This window comes from Lepidochelys kempii, chromosome 12 (genome assembly GCF_965140265.1).
Source record: "Lepidochelys kempii isolate rLepKem1 chromosome 12, rLepKem1.hap2, whole genome shotgun sequence".
Classification (NCBI taxonomy): domain Eukaryota; kingdom Metazoa; phylum Chordata; order Testudines; family Cheloniidae; genus Lepidochelys; species Lepidochelys kempii.
In genome coordinates, this window is record NC_133267.1 from 17,212,618 (window position 1) to 17,238,817 (window position 26,200).

The 26,200-nt window shown below is 41.1% G+C and overlaps 1 long non-coding RNA gene across 4 annotated transcripts in view; it reads right to left on the reverse strand.

Annotated features, from left to right (window-relative positions):
* LOC140896235 (uncharacterized) overlaps positions 1-26,200 on the reverse strand; it is a 382,955-nt gene that overhangs the window by 52,294 nt on the left and 304,461 nt on the right. For 2 of the 4 annotated variants that reach the window (XR_012154477.1, XR_012154474.1), the window contains 3 exons: positions 8,105-8,951; positions 5,072-5,308; positions 3,573-3,666 (listed from right to left, as the gene is read on the reverse strand). This is a non-coding gene — a long non-coding RNA (uncharacterized lncRNA). The remainder of the gene's footprint in view (positions 1-3,572; positions 3,667-5,071; positions 5,309-8,104; positions 8,952-26,200) is intronic. The other 2 variants (XR_012154476.1, XR_012154475.1) reach the window with 2 other exon arrangements.

Genomic DNA, 26,200 nt, shown 5'->3' on the forward strand with positions numbered 1-26,200 from the left:
ATTTATGATTTTTTAAACCCTATGACTGTGAAATTGACAAATGGACTGTGAAGTTGGTAGGGCCCTAGTTATACTGCAGTAATACTCAGAACTCAGTGGTTCAGGAGCCATATTATCAATCAGCATTACCTAAAAGAGCTACATAGTGTGAATTCATTGTTTCATTTTTGAATATATATATACTCACAGCAAAATGACTAAGTAGTCTGCAATTGGTTAATAACACTGTAAAATCATCCTGATTGGTTAATAACTTAGACTGGTTAATAATTAAATCATACAGTGTTCTAATATGAAAAAGCTGCAGGAGACACATTACAGAGCCACTTGTGGCTCCTGCGCCTCAGTCTCAGTATCACTGCTATAGTGTATAACACACAGCTGGTTCTGCTCTGCTCTCACCCATGTGATTTTCTTAAGCTAAGGCCAGGATTTTGCCCAGTGATTAGCACAATAACATGCATAATGTTGTGCACGTTCTTCTAGTGTGGAAACATTAGGTTGGTCTTCGGACTAATGAAGTCATTTAGATTTTTTGGAAGGAGGACACTAGGATTGTGCAAAGAAGATAAATTGTTTACAGTGGCTTGTGAATTAATTCTGAAATTCATTTCCAGGAAAGTCAGCCATTTAATAAGTCAGGTGTGTTTATAATGTGCACATCTGTCTTTTAAAGATTTGGAGGTTTGAGGCCAAATTTTGCTCTCAGTTAGCACCTGTATATTACATCTGTGTCTAAGGCCCCAGTTACAGCACTGTTATCTGTAACCCAGTTAGAAAGTACTTCCAATTTTGGTTTGTAGATGGGCCTGGTCATGTTTTAACTACGGTAACCTCTTGGGTATAGCCAAGATTTTAGGATACTTCTGGCACATAGTTAAGGGCTTACAAAATAAAATCATGGTGACAACTGTGTTATCACTGAGTCCCTGAGAAAATTGTAATTGAGGGGTAGTTTGGCCCTTACACCTGTTTAATCCTGGAACAATTTCACTGAAGTCAACAGGCCAAATTCTGCTCTTAGTTATGCTGGCACAACAGAGCAAAATTTGGGCCAGAATTGTTAAGTGATCACTATTGGTATGGGATTGCTATAAGGGCTCCAATCATGGAAAATGAAATTTCCTAAATTGTTCAGGGCCAAGTACTATCCAGAGAATTACAGTGTAAGCTTTCTCTGCTCTTTTGCCAATAATCACACTCCACTTCAGTGGGTTAGATTCTGCACTCATTTACACCAAAGTTAATCTAGAGTAGCTCCACTGAAGTCAAGAGGGTTACACTGGTGTAAAACCAGTGAGAGGGGAGAATCAGGCCCACCGCATTTAAATCTGGAGGAAAATTTTAGCATCCAGATTTCACCATTGTGCCAATTCTTGAGCCATAGCTATCTATTTGGCAATAGAAACGGGAGCTGCTGCCTATAAGATCTAAACGAAGCTCAAACTCATTTCAGACAAGCTGTGTTGGAATATGATTTTGGCACTCAAAGATTTAGCCTCATTGACTGAACTAGCATATCCCGAGGAGTAAAAATCTTTAGTGAATGTTGAAAATGGAGATAAAACCTTCTTTGACTTTAGATGTGGAGTTCTGAGCGAGCAAGTGAGGGAACAGCATAAGGTCAAATGAACAGCACTTAGATAAGTAAAACATTCCCACTGATTTTTTGGTTTTCAACATTTTTAAACAATGCTACTCTGCTTCATTTAAGGTGTCCAAATGCACAATCAATAGGATTTTTAAAAGGGGATGAGAAAATGCTAGTTTTCTGATAGTAGGAAGAAATAAGTGTTTTAGCAATGGGTATTTGCCCTATTCAATCTTTCTCTGGATATTAGCAATTTGTGCACTGTGAAATGATAGATTACTTGACTGTTTTTGGTGAAATGGAGTCATGAAGTCAGCAGTGAAGTTCACTTAAGTGGATAACTGAGTGATAAATAAAGAGCCAATTTTTCAGACAGGGCATCTCTGTTTATGACCCCCCCCCCCCAGTAGAATTTGCATGCACAAGCTCTGGTGCGTAAATCAAGTAGACACCCCCCCGTTAAGCTGATTGGGTGTGCAACTCCCATTTGCATGGCCACATTCTACAGTTTGTACCAGCAACATATTCTACATGCAAAAAATATAGGCACAAAGTTATAACACTGGTTGAAACACCTTTGAAAATGAGACCCTGCACAGGTGAACACACTATTTAACCACAGAATGTTTCTGTATGCCTGTCAATTAAACTTAGATGAGCTGCCCTACAGGGCTCGACACTGGCCTATCCTCATAGCTCTACATTGGGGTGGTGTAGAGATTTATGGTGGAGCAAGAGCAGCAAGTCATGGAGCCCAGGGAGGTGGGTGGGTGCAGGAAGAGTTTGGACCCCACAACCTGGCTGATATAGGAACAGATGAGCCACAGCTCTGCCCCATACCATCTCCATTGGAGTGGCTAGAGACAGCAGCAGTACTCATTCTGTGGTGACTCTGCTGTCCCTGAGCTCAAGGTCTTAGGTTGTGCCTGACATGAACACCCTGTGATATAGCTTTGTTAATGAACATATCATACTATTGCTGTGCTGTGCCTTACGTTGTGATGGCTAATGGAAGAGGGAAAAGAATATGGGAAATGGACTGATTCTAGCTTGGTTTTTGTACTCTTCCAGATTCTGCTAATTCTGAAAGATCACATCTCCCACCACATAGCCTCGTCATAGAAGAGGAGAAAAAAAGTAGAAAAAGGATAAAGGACCTAACATGGCTGGCCACATCCACCTAGTCTTTTGTGTCAGCCTTTTCCTTGTACAATTACTTTGCAGTTTGTTTGTGAAAAAAAAATCTTGTATTTCAAGTGTCTGAATTTTTCTTTCTTGAAAATTCCTCCAATCTTTCAAAGTGAAAATGAATGCTTTATTTACTGAAAGAATGAGGAGTACTTGTGGCACCTCAGAGACTAACAAATTTATTTGAGCATAAGCTTTCATGGGCTAAAGCCCACTTCATTAGATGCATGCAGTGGAAAATACAATAGATAGATAGATAGATAGAGAGAACATGAAAAAATGGGAGTTGCCATACCATACCATTGGCAACCCCCATTTTTTCATGTTCTCTGTATCTATCTATCTATCTATCTATCTATCTATCTATCTATCTATCTACCTACTGTATTTTCCACTGCATGCATCTGATGAAGTGGGCTTTAGCCCACGAAAGCTTATGCTCAAATAAATTTTTTAGTCTCTAAGGTGCCACAAGTACTCCTTGTTCTTTCTGCTGATACAGACTAACACAGCTACCACTCTGAAAACTGTCACCATACAAGGCTTTATTTACTGTGTCACAACCTGGCCCTCTCCCCCTCTCTCTGGATGGACACCAGTCTGTTGTGAGTGGGCCCAACCACTAGATTTCATGTGCTTTTAAGCCCCTGGCTCTGGACAGAGGCTGATCACTGGTCCTGGCTCTGGGATGGGGGTGGTCTCAAGTGCACTCCCAGGTGCAGATCCCATGTCTGACACCTTTCTTGGGCAGTGGGACCCTGCAGTCTGGCCATCAACCCCCTGAAACCAGTACCTGATCCATCCTGATCTCAGTTGTTTAGATATGTTCCTCTGGAATCCACCTGGTCATGGGAATTCTGGTTTCTTGATTAATTCCTCCAGACACACTGTCAAGAAAGCCAAGAACACAGGATTAGCACAGGATGGGCTGGTAAAATGTCACAGAATCAGAATTGGTGGCCCTAGATTGCTCAGTGCCAGCTTCTGAGACACAGCCATAAGACTCTCTGTCACGCCTCCCACCCCCCAACTACAAAATGGAAGCTCTAACCCCCAGTGGAGGCTACAGTACAACATGAGGGACACACTCCAACATGAAGATTCCAATACAATGTAGAGACCTCTGGAAAAAAATGCCATTCCCAAAACAAGATGGAGTTCACTGCGTGACAAAGATGTATTCCCAATAACTCTGACTGGTCATCTAAAATATACACTGGTCAGACCCAGAGACTTCAACAGTTTAAAGTTCTTCTAATCATGCTAGAGACAGTATTTCCCACAAGGTGCATTGGGGTTAGTTTCAATAACTTTGTATTACACAAGAGAAGTTTCTATATTCAGCGTTTCACCACTTCAGCTTGGCATTCAATGGGGTTTGACCCCCTAGACCTTCAATGCAGAAAGTACAAATCTCCATCTCTTAAGCCAAAGGATTAGATCCTCTAGCTGCCAGTTGTTGCTTAAAAAAACCCAATCTAAAATGATTTTTTTCAAAATTTTCATGGAAAATTCCTCCTTTGCCATGGAAAAAAAATCAAAATGAAACTAAATTAAATTTACATTTAATTCCAAAGAAGAATTTATATTTTGTTTGGTTTCCAAAAAAAGATTTCAATTTTCATATTTTCCCTCCCTCGCCTCTCCTTGTTTTACTTGCCCCTCTTTTTCCATGGGAGGGGGGATTTATAAAGGGAGAGAAAGGGGAGAAAATAAGAATAGAAAACAGAGTTTTTTGTTTTTGAAAAATGAAACACAAATTTCCATTTGAAATGAAATTGTTTAATTTGAAGTTTGTCTTTGAAAAATCAAAATTTTATCAAAAGTGAACTGTTAAGGTGAAATATTTTGATTTAACTGAAACTGTATTTTTCTACGAAAAATGCTGGTTGAAATTATTTCCACCAGCTGCACTCACTAGTGTCCTACACGGACCAGTTGGGGGAAGCAGAGAAGACCCACACTTCCTAGCAATATATACAAGTCACTCCATTGTTTCTTTACTATGGGCATACCAGACTGGGAATTAGGCAGAATATGGATGACAACAGGCTCTAGGGATGTGGAAATCATTTAGCCTAGCACTTTCATTTCCCTCCTGTTCTACCATGTTTTCTAAGCAGCACTAGATGATAATTTAGATTGTCTCACTGGAGGATGAATACAAAAGGGTTATTTTAAAGAAAGGAAGGCAGACAGTCCAGTGCTTAGATCAAGGCACTGAGACCTTGGAGACTGAGAACAATGGGAGTTTCTGCGTGCCAAGTACTTCAAAAATTTAGTCCTAATTACCTAAAGGGGAGTACAGAGGAGTCAGTAACAGCAGAGTCATAGCACAGCAGGCTGGGCTCAGCAAGAGTAGTTTGTTGCACCCTTTGCAAGGAGGACAATGTACTAGTCCAGGTGGAATTCTGACTGGCTCAGGCCTCTGCTCCTGTCACTTTGACTGCAACATAGCCCCTTTGCACTCATCCACACAAGCCTCTTGTCCTCCACAAAGCCCTCCAGTGAACACTGGAGTTGCTATTCCTGAGATTAAACACAAACAGAAAAAAGCCCCTTAAACAGACAATTCTCCCATCCCCCAACTTTCAACCCCTTTTATACATTGCAACTAAGGCAAAGACACCAACACTTTTTTAGATCACCTTTAATAGTATATTTTTGCACGGTCAAAACTGAAATCAATAATGTTACTGCAAACAGATTTTAAACACTTTATCACGCATAATGCACCAGTCAAATATGCAAATTCAATACCAAACAGGAGGATTAAAATACTATAGCATAAGCGGTTTGAAAGGGTCTTTTTTATATGTACAAGTACTGATAATTATAATAACGGAGATTAACCTGTTCTAAAAAAGAATGGGAAAGGAGCTAGTTTCACCTTCAGAAAGGCTTATGTAGGCAGAGTGTATGAATACAAAATGAAATATGCATAGTAAAATATCTAAGCCACCAGAAGTGTTACATTCTGCACATTAGGTATATATAGCTAAAATATTTCACAAGTCATAGTTAACTGTAGGCTAAATGTCATGGGTGAAATCCTGGCCCAACTAAAGTTAATGGGAGTTTTGCCATTGACTTGAATAGGTTGAGGATTTCACACCTAGTGCATCATACTACAATGAGTGCCATTAATAACTATTATGAATATGTTATATTAAATACTCATTATTAACTACTTACCATACACCTTGTTTAACTGATGAAGAATAATAATGAGATTTATACAGCCCGTCATCTAACAGGAGCACTGAACAGTTCAGGTACTTTGAATGGACATCAGCATCAAAGTGTACTGGATCTTTACAAGGTTTCAGAATCAGCTGTTTCCTCATCTTATGGATTCCATTCTGATTTTTTTTTATGCCTGCCAGTTTTTGCTTCTGACAAATCTTTTATGCAGCAAGAGGGGTGCATTAGCTGCATACTGTGTGCAAACAGCAGCTCACAGGCAAAGAGGTCCATAGTGTACTGAGGATGGATAGCAAATATAGGTACAAGAATGATACTGTATTGATTACTAGGGAACTATGGAGATCTCTACACAGTCCTGACACTTCACACAATACTCAGCAACATCTGTGCATACACAGGGATTAATCAGTAGGTTGCATACTACAGCAAGGTGAATCCACATCTATCATGCCTGATGCATGAAAACAGCCTTAAAAAGGGGTGGTTCAAACAATGGACAAACACTTGCTTGTTTCTCTTTGTGTTGGCAGCGGGGGAGGGAATTAGAATGCTTCATTCATAATGGGCTCCCATCCTTCCTGCCCAAGTATTTTTACTTACTTTAGTTTAGGATGATAATTGATTCTATTATCAAGACAATATTTATCTCCCAAAAACAAACCAAAATTCAGTGTAATAAAACCAGTGTAATTACCCGGCATGCTGAAGCACATGGCTTGCTTTATACATTTCATTAAATATTTTTCTCTGTTTTGTAATAACGGGGAATTATTCAAAAACAATTTCTTTAACTGTATGGGAAAAGCCTCAGCTGATTGCATATTTTTGTCATGCGTTATGGTTATGAAATAATGAGATCTTGTGAGACCCTTGCAAATTATTGTTTCCCCGCCCCCCCCCCCCCCCGGCCTCCAGCTTTCCTCTCTTCAGTTAAAGTTAGGTGCTGGAAGTAGTTATACTTCATTTGAACAAATCAATGTTATGCCTCCCGTTCTCAAACACTGAGCTTGGAAAGAAAAGACTAAATTTACATTGATTATTTTGTGCAATTTCCATGGAAGAAAAACAAAACATACTTTGTGCATAAGAAACATTATTTTATTACAATTTACCCCTTTTAAGCCCAGTTCCCTTTTTTGGCAAATTTTGCTATTTGGTGCCAATAGCAAGTAGCTTAGCTCAGTAAGGGATATCAGATGCTCTTTTGTTTGAAAAGGGTATGTTGGCCAGAAATGTAGATGTATGAAGGACCAAGCATGCAGCATGGAGGATCTTAGTGGGACGCCTTCAGAAAGGAGTCGGGAAACTGGGACTGAACCTTCAATTTCCTGGAGTAGGTCTACCATTTTCCATAATCATTAAAGCCCCAGATTATCTCTCCCAATGACAAGCCCATGGAAGGGGAATCCATTGGAGGAAATGGCCAGTGGAGTCTTGTCCAAGTCCCTCAATATTATCCCCGGAGGGTGAAATAAGGTTTGCACCTCCACACACATCCCTAAGTAAAAGGTTACAGGGCACACTCCCATGAGCAGCTGGAGGTCAGGGACTCTGGTGCAGAGGCATCAGATCGCTAGTCTTGCTCTGGCCTCTGGTGCCCCGCCCCCAGCTCCTTGGCAATGCAGCTCCATTTAATCTGATCTACCATAGAATCATAGAACTGGAAGGGACCTTGAGAGGTCATCTAGTCCAGCCCCTACACTCATGGCAGAACTAAGTATTAGCTATACCATTCCACACAGGTGTTTGTCTAACCTGCTCTTAAAAATCTCCAAAGATGGAGAATCCACAACCTCCCTAGACAATTTATTCCAGTCCTTAACCACCCTGACTGTTAGGAAGTATTTCCTAATGTCCAACCTAAACCTCGCTTGCTGCAATTTAAGCCCATTGCTTCTTGGTCTATCCTCAGTGGTTAAGAAGAACAACACTTTACCATGGACTGCCCTTGGCCACTGCTTCCCCCTGTACAGATTCTAGCCCCTGTGGAAAAGGCTTCTGTGGGGTTCAGAGGGTGGGGGGTGGGTGTGACACTGTGGCCACATTTTAGCTAAATTTATCCCATTACATTTCCCCAAACTTGGCAATTACTTTTTAAATAAAATCTTCCATTCTTACCTTCAGCCATTGTTCTCCATGGTGACACCATCTTCCTGGCTGATCTGTTTGTATACTGTACAAACCTCACCCCCGTCAGATCCTGGGTAAATTTATACTTTCCAGTAAAATTTCCATGGTCCTAAACTCTCTCTAAAAATAAGAACTACTGCAACAAGCACTTCCAACATGACATTGTAGCGACAAAACCGCTGATTTGCAATCATTGCTGAGATGGTGCCGCTGGGAAAGAAGTGGTTCACATCAGCGGTGTTGGAAGAGTTTTTATCCTGGGGGTGCTGAAGGCGGAAACCATGGTACTTGGCTTGTTATTAAAACTTCAAGCCAGGGCGGGCAGCAGCACCACTAGCACTCCTAGTTCCAGCAGCTGTGGGTCACAGTGTATTGCTTAAAGTAAGGTGTGGAGCGCATTGATAGTACCAACGAATGGATATTTGCCAGTTGGCTCATTGCTATCAATTTTCTTTAGAGATAAATAAAACATTTTAAAATGCTTTAAACTCTTTGTATTAAATAGTCAAGATTAAAGCGAGCTCACATCACTGTTCAGTTGGAGAAAACACTTTTGATCTACCTGATGCAGGATCACTGTTGATTCTTGAACCTCCGATGGCATAAGGAACTCCTTCATTTATCTGCTCCCCTTACAATTTTCATTCCCTTAGTAGACTTCCTTGATATTTTTAGGACACCCATTGAAACTCTGCCATCTGCAAGTCTCAAGTTTGTCACTTGAATGACAACCATTGGTGACCTTCTTGGTGCCCTTTTAGCCTTCTATGTTTGAAATAGGAAAGAGAGCTTTGCTGCTTTTATGTAATCCGGACTTTGTCCTTCAAGCCATCTGCTGATTACAAAATCCATATTATTAGTTGAAATGTGCCATGCCAACATATGGTCAAATGTCTATATTTCATCTATGTACTATATCACCTTGAGGTGTCCTTTTATTAAGTTTAGTGTTTTAGTCTTTCTATGCTGGTAATGAAGTTTTTTTCAGTGCAAGAATTATTTTGCTCATTTGGAAGAGTTGCTCCTGACTATGTGTTTATCTTATATATAAGGAAGGTTGTAATAACAATGTGTCACTTAGTTTTCTCTATATTGAAATTTTCTAACCTCCTCCCCCATCAGATAATCCAAAGGAAATTTTTAACAACATCATATGCATTCTCCATAATTTCCATTGTCTACCAATATGTTTCACATGGAATTCAAGGTATTGTTTTTTAACCTATACAGCTCTGAATAGTCTGTGACCTGGCTAACCCTGGCTAAATCTAAGTGAAGATGCAAAGGAAGCAAACAAAATAATGACGCAAAAGTCAGAATATGGCAACATGGGCTATTGAGAAAGATGATCATTTAAAAAGTAAATTTCAAACAAACAAACAAACAAATGGAAAAGTTAGAAAAGTGAAATTATTCTTTCTAGCTTCTGGTGGAAGATGGTTAAGAATAATTAATATAAACCAGATACAAATCTGAAGTGCCAGCATTTAGAAAGATGAATATTTGACAGTTTGTCAGATAGATACATCTTATCGCCACAAAGGAAAAATTCAAGTTTTTTCATGTACAATAGATGGCAGTTAACTCATTTGACAGATTGACATTTTTACCAACACCAATATTTACTTGTTTTACATGGTTATTGCAACATTTCCTCAATACATTTTTGGGGGCAGAGCCTACTCAGTATTTACCTCTTCATGCCCACTCAATTCATTCTACAAGACCAAAAGTATACTGAGAAGTAGAGAAACAACTTCTGTTTAAATGGCTTAATTCCTAGGCAGGCTGGATGATTTCTCCAAGGGACCAACTTTGGTTATCAAGTGGATCCAAGAAATGTTCTATTCTATACTGAAAACATTTTAAAAGAAGGTAAAATTCTTGCATTCTCCAGCAAGAATACCTGCACTCAGTAGGAAAACTATATCTGTAGATGTTTCACGTCAATCATTGTTCTAACAAAATCTACACACTTTACTCCCTATACTCCCATTCAACTCAAATGGAACTACTCCTGTGTAAAATCAGGCTGGTGTTTGCATTGGGCTGGAAGTGCAGAGTGGACCAGGAGTTGGACTTGTGCTCTTTGGCTAATAGGATCATGACTCCAAAATAACGATGCACGATTTTCATAGGCAGCACAACTACCGGTATACTCATGTTTCAAAAATACAGTTGATGGGGCTTTAGTAATTACATGAAGTTCCATGCAAATAAGAAACTGGATATATATGTTGGCAGGTTGAGACATGGTTGTTGATTGTTGGGCATTTTGAAGAACGTAAACTGTCACCCAGTTCAGTTTTTAGCAAATGAATATTCCAAAAGCCTGACCCTCCCATCCTGCCACGGCCTGGCCGGGCCTGACTCCAGGACTGATTCTTCAGAGGAATGACTTCAGGTTTGATTCCAAGGCCCCAATTCTCATTTACATTTACTTTGGCAGTGTACAGGGGCCTAATTCTTACCTTAAGGCTCCTTTACCCTGCTGGAGTCTGGATTTTCTTAGTGTAACTGGGCCTCAGTGTAAATAAGAATCAAACTCCATGGCACCAGGATTTTCTTCTACTGCTCAAGCAATTTTTCATGATCACTCACTTAATATTAATTTCCCTCCTTTGAACTCACAGTAACTAAATAATTGTTAGAAGCAACTATTACAAGACACTTCACAATTTTGTCATGAATGGAAACTGATGGCAACTGATAGCTTTAGCACACTTGGGGCCGAGTCCTTCTCTGATCTTCACCCCCATTCAACTCTAGGTCTCTTTAGTAGGAAAACAAACAAATATTACAGCATAGCAAAAGTGCAACCAGGCCCTTCTCTACCCCAGACCTTCAGATTTTATCACCACTCTGAACCACAGCTTCACAGGTTTGATTTGAACGTCTTAACATGTGGGTGCTCCATGCCTCACAAAGTCCCTTCCCCCTCACTCCCTGCCATTGCTGTCTCCTTAGACAGCATCTGAAAAAGCTCAATGGTCCACTGACTCCTGGCCAACTCTTTGCACGGAGGCTCAATTGTCTACATCTCAGTAAACTTGGACCAGTGAAAGATGAGGCATCTTTTCACTGCCCGATTGGTAAATGAGGAGGGTCAATTTTGGAATAATTCAGTTAGTTTTAGAAGAGCTTGAAGAAGCTCACCAAGCTCCTTGCTTGTACAATCCCAACTCTGAATGCCCAAACCATCTAATCAGGATGGATGTCCCAGTGTCCTAGTGTTGCTCTGATATAGTGCCATCTTGTGGTACGTTTCAGAGTAACAGCCGTGTTAGTCTGGATTCGCAAAAAGAAAAGGAGGACTTGTGGCACCTTAGAGACTAACCAATTTATTAATTGGTTAGTCTCTAAGGTGCCACAAGTCCTCCTTTTCATCTTGTGGTATGTTAGCCATATAAAAACACTGACTCAAAAGGTAATAAAAACAAACGTCTCCAACACAAATTAAGTTCTAAAAACTAAAGTGCTTTAAGTAGTATAAATCACAGTAAGAATATGTAAATTTGGCCATAACTTCAGCAGTTTTGCATGTAGCATCACACACCACCTGCATGATAAATGAAGGAAATGCCTTCCAATTATGGATTGCTGAAGGTGCACGGATAGCTACATGCATATAATTATATATCCAAGTGAACAGATGGAAATTTTGCAACATCAAAACCTTCTCTCATTATTTGCTGTTTCTTGCTCTGTAAATTCTAAGAAACCATGGAGTGCTATACATCTTGATATGTAATTTCTAAGCAAAACATAAAGAAGATGAGATAAAGCTTTGGACATGACAGAGTGACTTATCAGAGTGGTGTCATCAGTGATAATCTGAAAAGATCCAGAAAGCAATGAAAGAAGGGACAGATGCTGCTTTTACAACCACTGGTAAAGCATGGCTCCAGGGTTATGATTTTAATGAAATTTCCAGATATACTGTATAATTGGTATTTAAAGGCAGAGTTAGGCTAAAAGGGCCTGGATCCACCATTATATTGCTATTCATACTTGCAAAGTTTCCTCCCCCTCCCACTCCAATAGATACTTTCTGCAAAAACAGAATCAACTCACACACCCTTCCAAAAATTGAACACCAGCACTTTGCCTAGTGGTATAATCACAGAGGAGAGTACACTTGCAATTGGACCTGAAAACCTGCCTCACTGGCCTAAGCAATAATGCCAAAGTTGGCTCTGCCTGTTACTAAAGCCAGGTATAGATTTCCTCTGTGTTCCGGTGAGTGTATGTTTCACATGTTTTGTAAAAGGATGGTAAGTTTTGACCCCGTGTTGTGAAAAATGCCTGGGGAGAATAGTCCAGCTTGCTGAATCACTCCCAGTTATGTTTCAGACAGCAATAGGCTAAACCTAAGGACCAAATAAAAAGTGTTGGGTACAGAAAGAAATTAAAATAGGAGGCAGAGGAACTTTTTTAGGCAGATGATAGGCAAGATCTTCAGGTGGTGCAAATCAATGCAGCTGAGGATCTGGCCATAGTCCTATACTAACTTCCAATGAACTCAAATGAGAGTTTTTCAATTGATTCCAGTCCACGTTGGATCAGACCTTTTCTCCTCAGCATGCTGTTTGTTGAATGGTTGGTAACACAATTTCTCTCTTTGAAATAATAATAAATGCTGTTATTTTTTCTGATGTGCTATCTAACTTTAATATTTTTGCTTAATATTTATTTTTTATATTTACTCAAGCTGGTCAAACTTTTTGTATCCAAACATTTTTTGGAGTGGAAAATAGGGTGGAAAATGGCTTTTTTCAGTAAATGGGCATTTTTATGGGGAAAAAAAAGTTCATTAAATATTTTGGGGGTTTCACCAAACCATTCCCCCTCTTTTTTAAATCCATTTTTGGGTTTTGGATGGGATAACATTGGCTTCAAGTCTAGATTCGATCAATAGTTTGGGTCACACTTTATAAAGATTCCACTTACAGATGCTTTATAAAAGGGTTAATGAATGAGTAATAGATGTTCTATGCATTTTACAGACATGAGTTATAAGCGTAACAGTAGAAGGTGAAATAGAGGACTGTAAGACATAGGTATAAGCAACCTGTTAGACTCTAACAGTCTATAAATATTTAACAATTAAAATATCATTTATTAATCCTTTATAAACTACTTACAAATGGAATCTCAATATGTAGCGCACAGTATGACGTACTAAACTCTGTCATTAAAACGTACATAATTCACATCTGGCCAGGTAACTGATATCACCAGGAAAGAAAATGAAATCACAGCATGAGAGGAACCACTTCAGACTCGATCTGTACTGATCTGCTGTGCCAAGTCTACTTTTATACTCAGAGACTCTCTGATTCTTGGCTCTATGAGCTTCAACCCATGAAAAAATGATGGGTTAGCCAAGGTGGAGTTTGCCCTCCTCCTTCATAACTCCCCCATCTCTTCATCATCTTTACTACCATAGCTTCACCATCCCTTTTCCTTGACCTCATTTTATATTGCTATTTGAGTAGTTCAAAAGGGGTGAAATTTACACTTTTGCAGAAGGTTCTTACAAGGCATACGCACCTTTTAACTGAGAGGTATGCAGTACCGTGGCCCTTGTGCTGACCCTCTGCATTCATCCAATGCAATTTTAGTACTTAAGCCTTTGACTTTTTACAGTGATTCTTGCTTCTCTGCAAACTGTAAAGTACTGAGGAATAATCATCGAGTATGATAGTTCTATGTTAGTTTAAGGTTTAAGATGTCAGCTGGTATTATTAGAATATCTCTGTTGTAGGCTATTGAACTGAATATGATTAAAATACAATAATTTCAAGAGAGCCAACGTTTATGTACATTTAAAGGTTCAATGAAATGTAAATTAAGAAATGATTTTTCAGTGTACACTGGATTAGAATCAGAGACAAATAATTCCCCAGCTACATCGTTGTCTTGAAATATTTCTGCAGTTTGTTACAAAGATGAATATTAGGTTCATTGTATAACAGCAGCTTGAAAAACCCACTTAGATTTTATTTTCCATCCTAGACAAATGATGCCTTTTATCATATATTTTAAATGGTAAGCTATATTAATAACGCAAAATCACCTCACAAACAGCTACAAGCTAGTACTAAAAATACAACATCATTGATTATATTTTCTTCTTTTTATAAGAAATGTAAAGGCACTAGATAATTTTGCCCAAATGTTTCTAATTTTCAAGCATTTGCAGGTTCCTTTACAAATTCTTTTCTTTTTACACATTTTTTACATTTTCTTTGTTTAGCGTTGATGGCTACCACTGGTTCCAGAGAAGGGACATAGATGTCAAACTGTAGCTTTCACACAAGAAGAGTTGTTAATATAACAATCCATACCATGCCCAGAGGCCCGTGCACCAATTCTGCTACTAGAGCCATGAGGGCAAATTCATGAGCCCTACTGAGCTCTGAATAGGCTCGGGCAAGGGTCAGCCTGCATAGATTTAGTTACAGGATTGGGGCCTAAAATGGAAAAGCAACGTTGCATGCATTAGACTCAAACATCGGTAAATCAGCAGATGTGAAATGAATCAATTCACTGACTACTGTGGTTCATATCCAGCCCTGGTTGAACTCAGTGAAGTTGCATCCTTTTTGCACCAGTGCTGAGTTTGTTCCTATGGATGTAGTTATTCTTGATGAGAGCTCTGTACAATTCTCCAGAGTTTGCCTCTAATAATTAAAATATATACAGCTAAGTGCTCTGTTCTCTTCGCTCTACCTGGGGAAAGTATTGGTTGGAGCTTTCTCTTGTGAATGGTAGAATTCTGAGCTTTTCCTATGTGCAATAGTGTGTGAGTTACTTATGCAGTGGGCAGAAAGGGCTCCACCTCCCCCACCCCCCTCACCTCCCACCCCCCGCAGGACTTTTTTTTCTAGACACTGTGCCTGGTGGTTCACTTTTCTTTCCTTCTGAAAACTAAACTGGCTGGTTAGGAAGAGATTTGTGGCGACTAGTGATGTGGTTTTGGCCTAGGACATTTTATTTTGTTTTGTTTCACCTGTTTGTTAATCTATCACTGTAAAACTAGAGTGCAGTGTAACAACTCCACACTGGACCTGAAAGGGTTAATGAGAGCTTGTGGGCTTAATCAGTCTTAGCTTTCTACACCTGCAGTAGCTGTCAAGCCTGGAGGGAGGCGTTAAAAGGGCTGAAGGTGGCTTGGATGGGGGCTGGCCAGGAAGGAAAGCAGATTGCTGGCTCTCACTCAGCAGGGGAAGACTGGCCTGCTGAATGCTCTGAGCCTTGGGACGAATGGGGGCAAAGGGCCCAGGTGAAGGAGAGCTGGCTATGATCCTGCAACTGGCCTAAGCTACAAATCCACCTCCAAGGAGGAAGCTGGTGGCAAAGGTGACATTTGCCATCCCCCACAATGATGTTCAAGGAGTCCCAAATTATTGTCAGAAGACCAAAATCTGTACAAACCTATCCAATGTTAAGCAGTAGAATAGCAGCAGATTGGAATTTTTGTCCTTTATATAAATTACAGCAAAATACTGACACAGTAGCCAAATTTTACTTTTTAAAAAAACTCTTAAGATCCAAGATTTTTAACTAGCCCCTGGATGTCTGGAAGGCTGGTTGTTTTTTTTTAAATAGCAAAAGTGGGGTGGGTCCAAAATACCCACTTGCTCCTCAATAATGGAACCCTAGAACCAGCTCTGGCTGGGGGTGAGGGGCTCCTGTCATAAGGTGGGAAATGAGACACACTGTTTGAAATAGAGCCCAGCTGCTGTCACACAGATTGGGAGTGGCTTTGAGGAAGCTCCTCAATAGTTAGTTGGGAAGAAGCTTAGAGGCACCACATTTCAATGATGGCCCTGGCGCTTCCCGAAACCAAGAGGGGAAGTACGATGAAAGACTGAAAGATGCTAGGAATGATGAATCCCTGATGGGAGTCAAGAGCCTGGCACAGAGGCCATGAGACTTTGGGCTTTCCTGTTTTGTTGGACTGGAAGGGATGGGACTCTAGATGACTTGGCCAGAGAGCTGAGTCACAAGAAGAAGTAGACCCCTGCAGGACTGGAACAACTGTCAGCAAGGGATATTAGAGGAGGAGAGCCTGCTACACCAGCCCAGCCACCAGAGGGCACAACAGTCAGTGACTTATTTGCTTACAAGTGGTTATATAGACTGTGTGAGTCCAGTTACCTCTGGAGAGGGGGTCTTTACATTCAACAGAAGTTAGTTTTTCTGCCCCAGTGAAATGCTCTGTTTTTTTGCCCAGAAGGGGCTGGAGTTTGTCCCATTCTCTCACTTTAATAACAATCTTTTCCATGTAACAATGATTTTCAAGTCAGAGCTCTTGGGGGGATCCAACATTTGCTTGGGACTGTGGTATTTCCAGTGAATTTATCTGATCTAAGAAGGTATATATTTGTGATATGTGTTCCCTGTAGCTGAACAATCTCTAACTGAGGTGTAGCTGGAAAAAAAAATTTAGAGATGAGCCCAACATGCAAAATTTTAAATTCAGGTCCGAATTTGAAACATTCAGATTCAGGAGTGTTCAGATCTGGTGCTTTTGTGTAAAGAGCGCTTTGAATCTTGATCTAGATACCTAGTTCACAAATTTCTCACAGACCTAAAATTAGGGATGTTTTGGTCCAGGGTTTTGTTTGGTTTTCAAAGTTCATTTATTGGGTTGGGTTTTCTAGCATCCCCAAATTTAGGGTGGCCAGAAATAAGGTTCTAATCTGGATTCATCTCTGCATCAAATATTGTCCCAAAGTCTTCCCTATATTATACTGATTATGGAAAGGACTATGCTGTATATGGCACCCATTTCAAGTTAGTTTCTTATATTACACTATTTTCAAGCTAGCCCTTAGAGAGATAATGTTTCTCCTTTGTAATGATTTTACTATTGGAAAAGTTCATTTTGGAAAATGCCTGAAAAACAATGAGGCCACTTGGGAAATTCTTTTCTTCTTGAAGAGTCTATCACTCTGTGGTAGCAGAGTCACTGGGATGTGTTATTTTGCTACATCCTATATCAATCTCTGTTTGATTATTATGTTATTGAGTTGCTTGTATCTTGAGAGATTAAACCACAGCTAGGTGAGCAAGAAGCAGAGAGCTACTGTGCACTCTGAATATAAGTCAGACATCAAAATAATTTTTGAAGTGTAGAACTACTGAGCTTTCGCTTTGTCGCATGAGCAGAAGCTGCCTTAGGCAAAGAGGAAAGGAGCTATTTTTTTTTAAATCTGCTGCGGCTCTTTTCACTACCTGAAGAACCATACATTCTGTGGAGCTATGGTTACATGCCTTTCAAACCCATCTTCTGCCTAAGGGCTGTCAGATGTGGCGCTGAAGCGAAGAGAGAGGTTTTTCCCGTCGTGAATCTTTGTAAGTTGGGAACCTGCTGCTTGCTGCAATAAGTAAATGGTTAGGCCACTTTGGAGCAGGACAGAGCTTTATTAATTTAGGAGCCTGGCAACATTCTTCTGTCACTTTGCTCTAGTTTAAGGAGGGTTGTTCTGTTTCAGCAAAATTTAGCAGAGTGAGAATGAGTTGCTAATCAGTAGGGATGAAACATCTCACCTCTGAAGAGGAAGATCCATCCTGAACAAAGCCATTCAAATCAGCGATCAGGTTAATTTAGCTTCAGAAGTCCCAACAATATTCTTCCCCCTCCATATTTCCCTGTGATAATTGTGGGTCTGCCATACTGTACATGGCAGCTACATTTGAACAGTACTGCACATTTGTTAACAAGAGGCTCCCCCATATATGACAACTTTCTTCTCTCCTTCCCTAGATGTAGATTCTCCCTACAGTACCTTAAAAAGCATTCCCTAGCCCAATAAGATTTCCCTGCCATACTGGTTGAAAATTTAAGGCACTTGTATGGTACTACCGTTGTATCCACACACCTCACAATTCCTATTGCACTGATCTTTAAAACACTGCAGCAAAATATTATTAGTCCCATTTTTAGAGCTGGGTAACTGAGGCACAGAGAGACTAAGTGGCCCAAATTGACACAGGAAGTCTGTGGCAGAACAGGGAATTGAGCCCAGGCATTCCTAGTCCCAAGCTAGCACTGTAACTACTAGACCATCCTTCCTTAAGTTCTGTTTCCCAATGCAGGCAATATATAGTGGAATTTTTCCACAGCGGTTCACTATACACTTCTTTGAAATGTAGATTCTCCAGAATATAATCGGGAGTATTAAAATATATTTATAATAATGGAAGTTTGAACTGTTTGAGGGCTAAGCACACATTTACAGAGCAGGGTACAAGTTTATTGGCAAAAGTAAGTGCTCATCCATGTAGCTGCCAAAGCCCACATTTACATGGACTAGGTGGGGCACTGAATATGCAGACTCACAGATACACCATAATTTGATATGCATGCACAGAAGTGGGGATTTGGAGGGTGCAACTGGAGCATGCGCATATTTCTGGAGACACTGATTGGGTCCTCCTTCAAAAGTGTAGTCCTTGCTGTTGCAGTAACAGGCTGCATGGTGGATGCCAACAGTACCGGTGCCCTTCTTGACCTGAGCAGCTAGTCAAAGTTCAGGGCCTTGTAGGATGTTCCAATTGTGAACAGAAATTGATGATGGAGTCTGGTATTTTTGTGCACATTCCTTGTTAATAAACAAGACTGAATCAAAGTCCTGCTTCTCCAAACACAGAACCATGAACAAAAGGAGCAGTTTCTTAGCCTATAGGCCCATGCTTCATTCAGCCAGCATCACCAACCTGGACCCTCTCTCTAGGCTTCTCCCAAGGTCACACTGTATTTACAGGCTGCTGCTTGTCTTTCTTGCTCTGCCTCATCCATCTGATTTTTGTCTGCCTATCCATCCCCTTGTCTTTTTCACACACAAACACACCCACCTGGTCAGAACAGTGCCCAGAGGAGCCCTCTGCCCACATAATGCTAGTTTCAGGACAGATGCTGTTTGGCCTTGTTTTAGGTATGGCTCCTTAACTTTCTCTTACAACTATCTTATGTGAAGGGTGCAGTCTGACCGCAGTTTCAACAAAGTTTTAACTCAACCCATAACAAGGCTTAAACCTGTTCATAATGATATAAAAAGGCATGACGTCAGAACAAAAGGTCTTATATGAAGTAATGTAGACTATAAAATCCTTGCTAATTGCTACTAATTCATAACCTCCCTTTAGATATACTCAGATACATTTTGCTTTTATAACAATTTTGTTATGTTTTTAAGTCTTTAAGATTTTTAAATCACAAATATATTACAGACAATTGGTACTGTAAATATAATTGTTATCCCCCAAAGGCATGTTCACAATCTGGTTATTAATAAAATCCCCCCCAAAAAGGCATACCAAATAGAAGAAAAACAAATAAAAATCTATGAAAAACAGAAGTATATGACTTGAAAATAGAATGCCCATTTAAAGCTCCAAACTTCATTAGACAGAAGTCCTCCAGGCAAACGTTGTAGCATTACTTATTGTCATAGTTTAATATTAGACTCCTCAGTATAATTCACAAATGGTTTCTGCATAAATCTCCCTACATTATAAATGTTATAATCATGAATAGCCCTAGCAGGGATGGGCAAATTCATTCAGATTTGAACCTACTCAAATGTAGCAAGGCTAAAAGTTCAGACCCAAACCACTTAGAGACCAAGAAAAATGGAGCAGAGAAAGGTACGGAGCAAAACATACCGATGATAAAATATGACTAAAATGAAAGCAGCTGTGAGTAGACAGTGTGACAAATAGATTATGAAAAGGGGATAGACAGAGACAATTCTAATGCAGTAAATAGTGAAGTGCTCCTCCAAAGAGGAAAGAAGGTCCAGTGGTTAGAGCACAAGACTACAGCTTGGGGAACCTGGGTTCAAGTCCTGGCTTTCCAAAGTCTGTGCCACTTAGGGCTAGGTTCACAAAGGGAATTAGGTCCCCGAATCAGTCCCATTAGGATTCACAAACCCATCTGCTCAGCTGGTGTCTAAACTTTCTCAGGGCCTAAATTTCTACAGTAAAATTTCCCCAGGCACCTGTATTTTTTCCTGTGCCCATGGCCACAGCAGCCCTATGCCACAATTCTGGATGCTTAACGCCTAGTGTGAACCACAGCCAAGATTGGCATTCCTCTCCCTAAGTCTGATCCTGATCTGATACATGTCTTGGAGCTCACCTACCAGATCTGGCCACTATAGGTGAGCTTGCATAAAACACTCTGAGGCAGAGGCAGGATTTCCCTCAACTTTTAGCTCAGTGATTAGGGTACGTGTACTTGCGTGGGATGTAGTAGACCCCCCAGTTCAAGTCCCTTTCCACCTGAGTGATGTGGTTGCCCACTTTGATTGGCTGTATTCCTTGAGGTTTCATCAAATGACATTATCATTCATTAAAGATTCGTCTTCAAATTCTGGAGACTCCAGGAGAATCCTGGAGCTTGGCAACCCTACAGAGTGGGAGGGGAAATTTGAACTGGGCGCTGCCATCTCTGAGGTGAGTGTTATAACCACTGAGCTATGGGATATTCTGATGTGGGGCTCCCTCTGTCTCTCCTTTTGAAACTATTCTACTGTGGCTAAATAATGAACGGAGCATTGGGTCAGAGAGTGAGCGAGTGAGAGATGGAAAAAGAATAAGCATGAGAATGACTTTGCAGCCTGGTGGTTAGAGCATTCACTGGTAGGTGGGAGACCCAGGGTCCAGTTTCCCTGTTCCACTGACTCTCTTGAACTGTTTATCCGCAGTGGAGCAGTTTCACCAGGAGAGACTGAGGGAGCTAAGGTGACCAGATGTCCTGATATTATCAGGACCATCCTGATATTAGGGGCTTTGTCTTATATAGGCAACTATACCACCCTCCTCAGCAAAAAAAGTGTCCAGATAGCAAGTGTGAAAAATAAGGTCATCATAAAGGGACCCCCCTACCCATACCAGAATAGCCCAGGGATCGGCAACCTTTGGCACGTGGTCTGCCAGGGAAAGTCGCTGATGGACTGGGACGGTTAATTTATCTGCAGCGGCTTTCCCTGGTGGACCGTGTGCCAAAGATTGCCAATCCCTGGAATAGCCCATAGCCAAGTGGGTATAGCACCCACCTGAAAGGTGGCAGATCCCTGTTCAAATCCCTGGAGGAAGATGACTGAAGTGGGTTCTCCCCTGACTCAGATGAGTAACCTAACCATGGGGCTAAAAGTTATAAGGGCAGTCTCCCTACCCAGCTTCTTGCCAAAACACAGGAAGTGCATAATACCAGGAAAGGGTTTGCAGCTGAGAGTCACAAGCAGCGGAAGGCACCTCCCTGTAGTCTGGATTTAGGTGCCTATCTCTGATCGAGGGACAGAAGTTAGAATAGACCTTTGTTACCTGCCATTGGCTAGTTTGGGCGGGGAGCTGTCTAACTTACTGGCTTTTGTGAATCCCATTCAGAGGTGCCCCTCTCTCCCTATTTATTGCATAGGGGACCCAGGTGTTGAACTTTGTGAATCCCAGTGACACAGCATCACCACATGTAAGCTTTTACACTACAGTTAAACACCCGTGGCTGGCTCGTGTCCACTGTCTTGGACTCAGGCTATGGGACTCTTTAAATGGAGTATGGACAGCTGGTCTGGAGCCCTCCCTGCTCACAGGGTCCCAGAGCCTGGACTCCAGCCTGAGCCCAAACGAATACACTGCAATTAAACAGTCCTGTAGCCTGAGCCCCATGAGCCCAAGTCAGTCAGGAATGAGTGTTTAACTGCAGTGTAGACATGCCTGCAGTGAATCTAGCCCATAGTGGCTCTGTGCCTTAGTTTCCCATCTGTAAGATGGGGGATAAATACATTAAAGTCTGTGAGGTGCTCAGAGACTATAGCAATGGGGGGGGGGGCATAAAAATGCCTAAGATAGAATCCTCAACGGGGCTAGTTCTGTTGACTTCAATGGAATTAGACCAGCAAAGACTCTGGCACTGTATGGGGTGTGTGTGTGCGTGTGTATAAACATAAACATCTCATTCTCTTATGTTGTTTGTTTTTGTTTTTATGGGATTTTTCCGTGGGTGGGGAGGGGAAAAGGTGTTATTCATAATGGCTTCCCATAGCTTACAAAAAGTCATGGGGTGAAATTCTGGTCCCATTGGAGTCAATGGGCAATTGGCCCATGGGAGATTTCATCCATGGTCGTGTTTTAACTGGAGTTAGTCTTTCAAACAATGGCTGTAAACTGCAGGAGAAAAGGTTCATGAACTTGACCCAGATTTGTTAACCCAGTACAGAGCTGGAGAAGTTCTCCAAACCTCAAGTTCCATAAGATGCTCCCAGTCCCAATAAAGAGGGAATGGCTACAGTTCTCTTAGGGGAGAACATCCTCCAGGGTGCTCTATTTTGCTTCTCTAATCACAGGAATGAGATGGTTCTTTGAAGCATTCACCATCTCTGCTGCTGGGGAGGGGGCTGGTGCATCGCCTGAGGATGAGCACTCCCAGCCCCTGCCTGCCTGTGCACAGAGTGATGACTTCTGAATTCCTTGCTTGCCAGGACACTGGATTTTACTACTAGTCCAGAAAAGCTTCCTTTTCTTAAATTTCATATTTTTCACTGTGCATAATGAAGTTTATTTTACTAAGGTAATAAAATAATATGATAGCGTATATATAATGTAGCCAAATGTAAAACTAATCAGAATAACTGGCCCAGTAACAAAAAAGGTCTCTTACTCAACATGGTTAATAAGCATTTTAAATATAAACAGATTATTTCTTCTAGTGCACCGATTAGAGTCATTCCCATTCTTTGCTGAGTGCATACCTAGGAGACTCTGTGTGTGTGCAATAAAACCCATACTTTATTAAGCATTTTTTTTCTATTTTGCTATGTGAGTCTAAATTCACTTTGAAGGCAGGGATGATGGAATTGTTCAATATATTGTGTGCAGAGGGTTATGACCTTTGCAATCAACCCCAGAACACTATTGTCTCTTTACTTCTGGGACAGCTGAAATGAATTATAAAGTGGTCTCATAAATCCAGAATATTTTGCTAAAGCCGAGGCATCTGATTTACGCAACATTTAAGAGTTTTTTCTCATTTCCAATTTATTTTTATTTATATAAACCTCAGCTTTGGTATTCATATATATGACCTCAGTGATGAAAACTGAAGATAGGGTAGTCTTTTAAAAATGATATCCTAATAATGGCCCTGATCCTGCAGTGCTTATGCATTGAGCAATTGTATGTATGTGAGCAGTGTCATTGAGTTCAATACACATTTTGTTTAAGGTTATCGGTGTTTTCAGGCTCGGAACCTTAAAGATGTAGAGTTATATCACTGAGGGGGGCTAATGCAGTCTTGGGACTACTCTTGTTTAAGCTGAGGGAAGTGCAAAGATGATATAAAGCCAGCTTTGGTCCCCTGCATTCCTGCACAAGGTGAATCTAAAGTAAGATGGAGAATTGGGGAAGAGGGGGGAGACAAATCTATTTCTGCTCCCCCGCACTAAAACAAAGGACAGTGTGCAATACCAGGAGGACACAGAAAAAGTGTTCAGAACTCTGGAGTAATCAGCAAATGTCAGGCGGCAAGGGCTATTAATTATGGTCCAAATTCTGTAAAGCACTAAAGCACAAGCCTAACTTTAAATATTAAGTTTCAGAGTAACAGCCATGTTAGTCTGTATTCACAAAAAGAAAAGGAGTACTTGTGGCACCTTAGAGACTAACCAATTTATTTGAGCATAGGCTTTCGTGAGCTACAGCTCACTTCATCGGATGCATAAAGTGGAAAATACAGTGAGGATGTTTTTATACACACCCTCACTGTATTTTCCACTTTATGCATCCGATGAAGTGAGCTGTGGCTCACGAAAGCCTATGCTCAAATAAATTGGTTAGTCTCTAAGGTGCCACAAGTACTCCTTTTCTTTTTTTCAATATTGAGACCTCAGGAGGACTTCTCAGCTGGATGCCTGGGAATGACAATTCTGTCTTGCCAACACCACTATGTGTCTTAATCAGCCAGTGGCACAGACAGCACATGCTTAAGTTCTTTGCTGATTTGGGGCCTTAAATCAGTGACATGGAAAATGTGGATGTAATATAGCTGCTTGTCTCCTTACACTTCAGTGGAGGTTGTGCTTGCCAAAGCATCTACCCATTACTATGCCTGTTAGTTCTTGTGCCCCTCTGTGGGCTGAGGTGAAAGCTTGGAAGAATACAAGTCAGATGGGACCAAGTCTTCAGCCACTGTCACTGTCACATACATGACCAAAACAATGTCATCCACCATAATCATCATCTTTCTTACCTCTGATATCACTATTGGAGGTTTTGTCTCAAGGCTGTGCCTTTGCTAGCAGCAGTGAAAGACATAAGAAAACCATTAGGGTGCTGTCCCTAGCCCCAGGGTTGAGAGGGTCCGGATCTGAGTAAATGTTGGTGCTGAGTCCCTCAGAAAATAACACCTGGTCTGAAGTATTAAATTGAGAGGCTAAGTCCAGGCAGTAAAAGTAATACTGGACTAAGCTACAAGCAGCAGGGTTCTGTGCTTTGCTTACTGCAGCACTCGGTGTCTGTGACACTGTCTGACTGACTGATTAAGACACACACACTGTGGTGTTGTCAGGAAAGAATAAAGAGGACTCTCAGGACTGTCACTCAAGATAGCCAACAGAGCAGCTTCTAGCCTCCAGTTCAGACCAGCACCATGCTCTACCTCTGCCATGCAATATTATGGTCCAGCCTGCCCGTACGCAGTTAGGAACATACAATTTTTTAACATGGTCATTGCCTTTTGCCCCACCCAAAAGACTCCAAAGACTAGTTTTTATTGGGAGATCTGATATGCTGCATTTTTTTTCCTCAGAAAACTAAGGTTTATTTGTAGAGTTATCACAGAACCCCCGTGATAACTGGCACATCAGCAGCCAAGAAAAGGACTCAATGGGCAGGGAAATCGAGCTACCCACTTATCCTTTGAGATGGTGCCTTCACAAGAGGGAGGAGGCATTTTGGCAGGGTATTGCGAGGGAAACACCTGTTCTGCAAATAACGACAAGTCTTTAGTCTCGAGGGCTCTCCACCTGGCACCTCTTGCAAGCACTGAATTCACATTCTCTCACACACTTTCTTTGTGGGAGCTGCACAACTGACACCTCAAACCACACTTAGAAACAGGTTTGGCTGCTGACACTATTCAATGTATTGTGGTTGTTTATTTATGCTCATTTGAGTGGTTGGAAAGGGCTTGACTTTCTTATTTTTTGTTTAGTTTTGCTTTCAGGAAGTTTGCCCTTGGGACAAGATGTGTTTCCCCCTTTCATTTTTGCAAAGATGAGAGGAAAATAAAGAGTATGAAATATCAGTCTCTCCCTCACTTAGGGCTGCGTAATCACATGCTCTGTCATCGCAGCCCTCAGCTGAATGAAGATTCAGAATCCATAAACATTTGGGGATACTCAGCATTTGAGTAGCTATCTGACCAAGGTCTATGTGTTCTGACTGCGGCAGATTTCATAGACTATAAAGCCAGAAGGGACCAATGAGTTCATCCAGTCTGTCTTCCTATGTTACACAGGTCATTTAACTTCCCTGAATTAATTCCTGTTTGGATGGGTCCTTCTCTCTACCTGCATCCCTAACCCAAGGGCAGTGAGGCAGTGGGAAATGTTCTTCTTTTCATACCTCTGATTCTTCCCTTCAGTGCCAGGTGTTCTTGCCCCTCTTCCTTTTCTCCTGACCCATGGAGAGTTGGAGAGCATAGAGGGATTCTGCTTCCCCAGCCACCTGACATGTATTTTCCCCTCATGTTCCATGGGACTCCAGGGATCCATCTTCTCCACTCCAGCTGAGTTCTTCTCACCTCAACTCCCTTATTAAATATGTAGTGGGTAATTCACCGTTTTTTCCCTGCTCTGTACTACAGAGCTGATTACTGCTAGGGTCAGGTAGTTACTTGAGCTAATTAATATTTGCAAGCAGCAGTAGGAAATAAGAACAAACCCCATCTTCTCAGTTTTAATTACAATATCAGTGCAATCAAATTCCTTGTGGATACACCTCCCACATCAGCTCCAAACAATTTCTGACTTGTTCATTAACAGTATCGGCAACGTCTTTAACTCATGATCT